The 8538-nt window shown below is 46.2% G+C and overlaps 1 protein-coding gene across 1 annotated transcript in view; it reads right to left on the bottom strand.

Annotated features, from left to right (window-relative positions):
* LOC125033530 (protein O-mannosyl-transferase TMTC2-like) overlaps positions 1 to 114 on the bottom strand; it is a 652-nt gene extending 538 nt beyond the window's left edge. Inside the window, exon 1 of the mRNA XM_047625107.1 lies at positions 1 to 114. This exon is cut by the window's left edge and continues 538 nt beyond it. The gene's annotated coding sequence lies outside the window, so the exon portion shown is untranslated.
* Between the last annotated feature and the right edge of the window lie 8424 nt (positions 115 to 8538).

Here is an 8538-nt window from a genome sequence, read left to right as displayed (position 1 = left end):
TTTCGATATTTCATCACTATTTCACACTTGGGACATTGAGATCTTTTATTTCTTTTTTTTTTTTAGTCCTGATAATCTGAAACTAATTAAAAAAGAGAGAAAAAACATTAGTCACATTTAACGTAAATAAGAGTGTCATCACGCATTAATTTCATGCCAAACTTTTTGCTGGAAAATCAATGTACAAATAATCCTATCGAGGATTATAACAGATAATCGAGAATATAGCCATGGCCAAGGTCAAGCCAAGGGAACAGGGCCTTTGCTTCGTCAAGGGACAGATTTCCTTGATTACAAAGGATACACTTAATTAATTACGAGACATACAACTCAATTAATCGCAACCGAATCGAGATATGCGCCAATTAATCCTAACCGACTCGAGATATGCGCTAAGGAAAATGTTCCGGCGACAATTGTGGAATAATGAGATAAGAGATGAATTCTTAATAAGTATGATGGGAAATGACGAAGTAATTAATGCATATATGTGTAGGGAGGAGTATGTTTGTGGGCCTGAGTATACGTTAGAGATTGGGAGGGAGAGAGAGAGGGAGAGAGAGAGCGGGAAACACACACACACACACACACACACACACACACACACACACACACACACACACACACACACACACACACACAAACACACACACACACACGCGCGCACGCACGCAAATGAACAAACACACAAACACACAAACCATCAGGAAACAAACCCAAAAATGTAACAAATCCCTAGCGGTCATTTGGCGCAGTGGAACAAAAGCCCCGTGTTGACCGACGTCCACGGAGGCCGCGCGGACAACACACGTAACAACACAGTGCAAACTCTCCCGGGTCGTTCGGTGATCTCACGCACGAGAGGAGCGGAGAGGGGTCGGCCTTACCTCCCACCCTACCCGCTGCCCACCGCCCACCGCCCACTGTCCACATACTGTCCTGCTCTCTATTATACATTTCGTCCCCCGTCACTATGTCTATCATCGCCCACCACCACCCGTTCCCCCCTTTCCTTTACCCACCACCCATCCGCCTCTTGCCGCCCACGCATCGCCCCCACTCACCCTCCAACCCACCGACCCCATTCACTCACCCACCCACTCACTCACCTTCCAACCCAACGCTCCCACTCACTCACCCTCCAACCCTCCGCCCCTACTCACCCTCCAATCCACCGTCCATCGCCCCCACCCACCCTTCGCCCGCCCGCCCGCCCGCCCGTCCATCCATCCGTCCGTCCGTGATGTTTACCCACGCCCCTCCCGCCGTCGGCCCTTGGCACCAGGCACCCTCCATTAAGACACGAGTCCACGAGTCCCCGACGAAGGAAATTACCACGGGGCTGAAGACATTAGAGTTGAGGTCGGGGGAGTAAACAGGTCTAAAACGAGGCACTTAACCCCAGCTTGACCTGCAAGTAATGTAGGTACGCCAGCTGCTCCTGTTGTAATAGTCACATTCCGGGATATATGTAATGATGGTGGGTTCTGAAAGGGGACAGGGATGCTGGGATGCGTGGTGGTGTCACAGACGGTCGAGGAGACGCGAGGGAGAGGCGGTGTGTGTGTGTGTGTGTGTGTGTGTGTGTGTGTGTGTGTGTGTGTGTGTGTGTGTGTGTGTGTGTGTGTGTGTGTGTGTGTGTGTGTGTGTGTGTGTGTGTGTGTGTGTGTGATAAGGACGACAGAGTAAGGATAAGGTAGTTGAAAGGCTGAATGGAAAGCTTAAGAAAGAGCTTAATGCTTTTCATAATGAACAACAGAGTACTAAATCTCTCCTCCTTCTCCCACTCCCCTTATCCTTCCTTCTCCTTCTCTTCTACCTCTTCTTCCTACTTATCCTCCTCCTCCTCTTTCTCCCTCTCCCCTTCCCCCTTCCCTTCCCATCCCCCTCCCTCCCATCCCCTCCTCCTTCTCCTCCCCCTCCCGCTCCTCCACCATCAACTCCTTCTTTTTCTCCCTTTCTTCTCCCTCTTCTTCCTCTTCCTCTTCCTCCTCCTTCTCCTCCACCACCTCCCTTTTTTCCCCTTCTTCGCCTTCTTCCTCCTCGTCCTCATCCTCCCTCTATTCTGCCTCCACCTACCCTTACCTTTTCCTCCTCGAAATCACAACCCACACATAGAGGGCACTCCCCCTTAGCCCCCCCCCCCCCCCTAGCACCGCCCTTTTTAGTATCTTCTTCAGTATCTTCAAGGTTCCTCCACGACCAGGGACATTTTCAGGAACGACTTACAGAGAGAGAGTCTTCCTCCAGAATGGCACTTGGCAATGGTTACTTAAAGGGAATGAACCGGAGCTAAAGATGTGAGAATACAGTTCGATATTCGAGAGCGTAATGTAATGTGGTTTTCCTCTTCTTCTTCTGTTATTTTTTCTTCTTCCTTTTCTTATGTTTTCTTATAGTTCCCTTTTCTTTTCCTTTTTTTTTTTTTTTTTTTTTTTTGCTGCCTTCCCCTTTCTTCTTCTTCTTCATACACGCAAACACATACAGCGAGGGAGAAAGAGTGAGAAAGAGGGAGAAAGAGAGAGAGAGAGAGAGAGAGAGAGAGAGAGAGAGAGAGAGAGAGAGAGAGAGAGAGAGAGAGAGAGAGAGAGAGAGAGAGAGAGAGAGAGAGAAATAAGTAGACAGATAGATAGATACATAGATAGATAGAGAGAGAGAGATAGATAGATAGAGAGAGAGAGAGAGAGAGAGAGAGAGAGAGAGAGAGAGAGAGAGAGAGAGAGAGAGAGAGAGAGAGAGAGAGAGAGAGAGAGAGGAGAGAGAGACAGACCCAGAGACAGACAGACAGAGAGACAGTGAAAGCGACAGAGGCAAAGAGAAGAGCAGAGAAGACAAGAGAAGAGAAGCGAAGAGAGACAGAGAGAGAGAGAGAGAAAGAGAGAGAGAGAGAGAGAGAGAGAGAGAGAGAGAGAGAGAGAGAGAGAGAGAGAGAGAGAGAGAGAGAGAGAGAGAGAGAGAGAGAGAGAGATAAATAAATAGACAGATAGAGAGAGAGAGGAAGAGACGGAGAGAGAGAGAGAATGTCTCTGGTAGGAATTTAGGTGTTGCCAGTGGGAGTGGCTTACAGTTGCATCATGTGTTATATGCAGTCACATGAATCGATACATTCTGCAGATTTAATGTATAACATTATTGAATTTATTGTATTACAATACTGTTTTATTGCAGTTATTATGTCATAACTCGCATACACATGTTATTCTTCCTAGTCGCATTTTCTCTTGTTCTTCTTCTTTCATATTTTTCTGTTTTGACCCTCTCCTCCCCTTCTTCCTTTTCTCCTCCTTCCTCTTCTTCGTCCTCCTCCTTCTTCTATTATTCCTCCGGATTCCCTTCTTTTTCTTTTTCCTCAGTCCCCCCTCCTCTTCCTCCTCCTCCTCTTCTTCCACCTCAATCCTCCCCTTCTCCTCGGCCTCTTCCTCATCCTTTTTCTTCTTCTCCTGCTTCTCCTCCTCCTCCTCTCTTTCCTGTTATTCCTCCTTCTCCTTCTTCTCTTCCTTCCCCTCCTCCTCTTCCCCCTCCCACTCTCTCCCTTCCCCTTACCAATTGCTAATGACTTTTTAGTAATTTCTTAAATATATTCCTTTATCTGTTGCTAGAGTACGCTATCGATCGATATACTCATAACCATTAAGATAATAATATAGTATCTTTTCTTTCTTACTTTCTATTGACTTATTCCTTCTTTGTGAATAAAAAAAAAAATTCTAATTCATATTTTACTTGTTCATTATTGATGCATTCATTTTCATTATTATTTTTATGGACATGATTAAATCATTATCATTAATAGGCCAACCATTACTGCTATTATTGTTTTCAATATAATTTTAATCATTATTTTCGTTATCATTACCATTGTCATATCTATCATAATCCCCATCATCAACAATTACAACAACAACAGCAACATTATTGTTTTCAATAAAATCAGCAACAACATCATTATCAACATCGTTATCATTGCCATCATTATCGTTATCATTATCCCGATTCTCATTAACAGCCACGAGACGAACGCCATGATTCATCGATACTAACAGAGAGAGGACAAGGAAAGGCAACATGACGTCAAAAACAGCTGTGCGTACTAATACGGGGCCGTTTTCTTCTAGTTGTTATTAATCGATTGCGACATTATTTTCCATTCACTAATACTTTCCTTTTTGGAGTGAGGATGTAATTATAAGTGAGAATAGAAGAATAGAAGGAGGAGGAGGAGGAGGAGGAGGAGGAGGAGGAGGAGGAGGAGGAGGAGGAGGAGGAGGAGGAGGAGGAGGAGGAGGAGGAGAAGGAGGACGATGACGAAGATGAGGACAAGGAGGACGTTGAGGAAAAGAGGGTGGAGGTGGTGGCGGTGGAGGAGGTGGAAGGGAAAGAAAGAGAGAGTAGGGAGGAGAAAGTGGAGGAGGATGAAGTGGAGGTGGTGTTGGAGGAGGAGGAGGAGGAGGGGGAGGAGTAGGAGGAGGAGTAGGAGGAGGAGGAGGGAGAGGAAGACGCGGTGGATGAAGCGTAAAAGAAGGAGGACCACGATGGCGGAGAGAAAGAGGGTGTGAGGAAGAGAGAGAGGAGGAGGAGGAAGGGGAAAAGGAAGAAGAAGGGGAGAAACTGACGGGAGAAACGGCAGCGAAGACAACGAATTAGGAGGACGAGGCGGAGGCGATGGAGGAGGAGGACAAGGAATGATAATGGGGATAATGAATGATAATCCATGACGTAAATGAAAATTACCCAAAAAGTGACTAGGGACTGATTTAAAAGATGATAAAGTTAATGACTGTAAAGATAACAGACATATGCGTATTAATGACCATAGTTACGATAATAAAGGAGAGGAACAAGATGACAAGAAAATAAGCAAAAAAGAGAAGAGGAAAGGGAGAAGAGAGGAGGAGAAGAAGATGAAGTTAATGTTGGAGGGAAAAGAAAGGAGAGGGAGAGAAGGACGTAAAATATGAACACAACAAAAAGAGAATGATCAGTTGGTGAAAAGAAAAGATTAACTGGAAGAGGAATGTTGAGGAAAAGATAAAAGGCTCTGAGAGAGAGAAAAAAAAGAGAGAGGTGAGAGAGAGAAAAAAGAGAGAGGTGAGAAAGAGAAAAAAAGAGAGAGGTGAGAGAGAGAAAAAAAGAGAGAGGTGAGAGAGAGAGAAAAAAAGATAGAGGTGTGAGAGAGAGAGAGAGAGAGAGAGAGAGAGAGAGAGAGAGAGAGAGAGAGAGAGAGAGAGAGAGAGAGAGAGAGAGAGAGAGACAGACAGACAGACAGACAGAAAGAAAGAAAGAAAGAAAGAAAGAAAGAAAGAAAGAAATGAAGAAAACGAAAATGTTTAGACAACCCCCCCCCAAAAAAAAAAAAAAAAAAAAAAACATACTGCGGTTGAGTATTTACCAAAATGTAACGAAAATAGGAATAAAGAAAAATGAGGAATATTGGAGGCTGAAAGTGCGCAGTCGACCATCCTAAGGTAAGACACTGATCACTCCCTCGGGCCTCCCGAGCACGGGAACCCAGCCTTCTAGACCAGCTTCTCTCCTCATTCCAACGCCAGCTGTTTTATACCACTTCCTTCCACCTCCATTATGGGACTTGTTATACTGTGCGGATATTGGTTGTGTGGCTGCTTCTCTGCATGTTGTTGTGCTTCTTTTAGGTATTATATTAGAAAGAATAAGATTTTTTTTCATTATTGCTTGTGTGTTCATGGTGCTAACAGCTAACGGGATTGTTAACTTTACAAGCAAGCAAACACACAAACACATGTATACATCCTCCACATAAATGCATAGCCCTCCTCACACACACACGCACACATACAAACAAACACACGCACACAGACACACACACACGCGCACACACACATACGATTCACCCATATCATCAATCCAAAATTAACATTCCCTTTAGATCTTAAACCATCCACCCTCTATTCACTCGTACCCCCTTACCCCCTGCCGCTGGCCCCCTTTCCTTTACCCCTTACCCCTTGACCTTCCCCTCCCCCACCTGCCACTATACCTCCCCCCCCCCTTACCTCCTTCACACTACTCCCCCCTCTCCACACACCTTCCGATACCCTCTCCATGCCCCCTACCCCTTTCCTACCTCTTCGTACACCTTCTACCCCTTTCCTGTCCCCTCCCTACACCCCCCTTAACCCATCCACACCCCTCCCTCCCTCCCCACGCCCCAACCTAATACACCATCGCCCACCGCCAGCTGCGTCGCCTCAGTAGGAAACTTATAGACGTTAAAATATGGGAAGCGAACGATATGGCCAACCTTAAGTTTTAAGATTCTTGGAGATATATGTGATAAAGGGAACAGACACCTTCGAGATATAGGAGGGGAAAAGGGGGTGGGGAGGGAAATGGGGGAAAGGGGAAGGAGGGAAGGGTGGAGGAGGAGGGGAGGGAAATGGGGAGAGGGGGAGGAGGGAAAGATGAGGGAGGAAGGGAGCGGAGGGGAGAAAATGGGAAAGGATGAGAGGAAGGGAGGGCGGAAAGGCGGAAGGGAGAGGAGGGGAGGCAAGGAGAGGGGGAGGAATGGAGAGGAGGGGAGAGGAGGGAGGAAGTGCGATGGAGAACAGAGAAAAGAAGAGAACGGTGGAGGGAAAGGAGAGAGAGAAAGTGTGGGTGAATGAAAGAAGAGAAGAAAAAAGGAAGGGAGGAGAAGAGAAGAGAAGGAAGAGGGGAGAAAGGAGGGATGCGAAAGTAGAAGTTATTGAAGAGATTATGAAAGCGGGGAGAACGCGGAGGTTAAAGAGCGTGGAGAGAGAATAATGTAACAAGGGAACGAATGAAGGAGGAGGAGAAGGAGGAGGAGGAGGAGGGTAAAGGGAGGGATAATGGAGGAGGAAAGGTGTAAAATAGGAGGGAGGGGAGAAAGTTTATGCAAGGGAGGGAAACGGTGATGAGAGGGGAAGGGAAGGAAAGACGGAGGAAAAGGAGAGATTAAAAAAGAGCTAAGACGAAGAGAGGAGAGGAGGAGAGGAAGGGGAGAAATGAACCAGAAAATCTAGAGGAAAGACGGAAGAGGGGAAAAGAAAGAGGAGAATGGAGAAGGGGAAAGCAGCGAGGATTAAAGACGGAAGGGAGAGGAAATGGAAAGGAAAAGAAAAACATTTAAGAAAGATATATAAAGTGGGAAAGAGGAAAGACGCAGTGAAAGACAGAAAGGAGAGAAAGAGTGAATGGAGAACAGGAGTAATAAAGCGAAACGGAGAATTGACAAATAGAAGAAAGATGGAGGAAGGATAAAGAGTGAAAGGAGAAAGGAGGAGAGGGTGAGAGTAAAACGGATGGAAGTGGGAGTTGAGATCGGGAAGAGGGAGTGACTGGGGGGGGGGGGGGGTCTTGATGAAGCCTCTGGCATAAAATTGATCGAGCGGCGGCCGTAAGCTGTAGGGAAGAATCAAAGAATTCCTCGGCGCGCAAACAAACGGAGGGAGAAGAGAGAGAGAGAGAAAGAGAGAGAGAGAGAGAGAGAGAGAGAGAGAGAGAGAGAGAGAGAGAGAGAGAGAGAGAGAGAGAGAGAGAGAGAGAGAGAGATGGGGGGTGGGGGGGGGGAGGGGTGATGATGAAAGCAAGCAGGAAAGAGAGAAAGAAAGAAGAAAGGAAGAATGCGTAACAACACGCACAGAAGTAAAAATACAACAAATAAAGTCCCATAATGGGGTGGATGCATGTGCTATAAAAAGCTGTTGTTGGAATTGGGACTGAAGATGAGGACATATCACGAGGAGGCTGAGACACGCATGAGATCGAAGAACAGGAGGAATGGGTAAACTGAGGAAGAGACGGATACGTGAGGATAAAATAGAGTGTGTGGGGAGATGGTGAGAAGGATAGAGAGAAGAGGAAAATATGAGAGATTATGAGGGAGAGGAGATGAGGTACAGGAGTGAGAAGATAAGATAGAGAGGGGAAAAGAGGAAGGAAGGAAGGATTATGAGGAGGAAGAGAGATCGTACCTCACGAAGAGTTAAGGAAGTCATAGGAATTTGCACACTTAACAATGGTTAGGTGTTTGTAATTCAAAAGGCTCTATGTGATAGCCCCAGCATGGAAAGCGTGATTTATGAGGTCCTCGTGTATGACTTATGAGGTCCTCGTGTGATTCCTCGAGTATGACTTATGAGGTCCTCATGTAATAACTCGCGTGTGGAAGCGTCCCTTACGTGGTCCTCATGTGATTCTTCTAGAGTGATTCATGAGGCTCCTGTGTTTTTTTAGCTCAAACGTTGAGATTTATGGGGACTTTATGTGATTGCTTGAACATGGAAAACAAGATTTATGGGGTTTTCATGAGGTTGTTTGATTTATGAGTTCTTTATGGAGCTCCTCGAGAGAGATTTGTGTGCTCCTCATGCAATCACTCGAGCGAAAATTTATGAGGCCCTCATATGATTGCGTGATCGTATATCGAGCGTGCTGTTCACTCGGCGTGCGTGAGGAGTATGGCTGAGATATGAGAAGTGAGCGTGCGAGTTGCTAAAGCGAGGAGAGAGGAGATAAGTGAGGGAGGCGTGAGGGAGCTCG

Source organism: Penaeus chinensis, chromosome 16 (genome assembly GCF_019202785.1).
Source record: "Penaeus chinensis breed Huanghai No. 1 chromosome 16, ASM1920278v2, whole genome shotgun sequence".
Taxonomy (NCBI): Eukaryota; Metazoa; Arthropoda; class Malacostraca; order Decapoda; family Penaeidae; genus Penaeus; species Penaeus chinensis.
The sequence above is the reverse complement of the archived record's forward strand: the minus strand, read 5'-3'. Positions and strand labels throughout refer to the sequence as shown.